This window comes from Myotis brandtii, unplaced genomic scaffold (genome assembly GCF_000412655.1).
Source record: "Myotis brandtii unplaced genomic scaffold, ASM41265v1 scaffold349, whole genome shotgun sequence".
Classification (NCBI taxonomy): domain Eukaryota; kingdom Metazoa; phylum Chordata; class Mammalia; order Chiroptera; family Vespertilionidae; genus Myotis; species Myotis brandtii.
This window is the reverse complement of record NW_005363427.1, coordinates 611754-612121: the sequence shown is the minus strand read 5'-3', so window position 1 is coordinate 612121 and position 368 is coordinate 611754.

The following is a 368-nucleotide window of genomic DNA, read 5'->3' as shown; positions in this document are numbered from 1 at the left end:
TCTCAATTATATCGGTGACCCATATCCACATACTGGCATGCAATGCTAACTCACACATTTACCTTCACAGCTATACTGATGCCAAGCAAAGCTACTTTTAGTAGCAAATTACTCATTTCCCAAAAATTATATCCAAATGAGACAATGTAATATATATAAAAAGCCAGCGACCGTAACGGCCATAACGAACCTAACAGCCAGTCGCTATGATGCCCACTGTGGCCAGCGAACCGGCTGATCAAGGGGTGGGGCTGGCCGGCCAACCTCGCAGCCCCTCCCCCGTTGCCGACCTGCCCCTGATCGGACACTCCCACCCCAATAAAGAGCTGGCCTCCAGCCAAATGCCCTATCCCTTCCCCCCAGGCCAG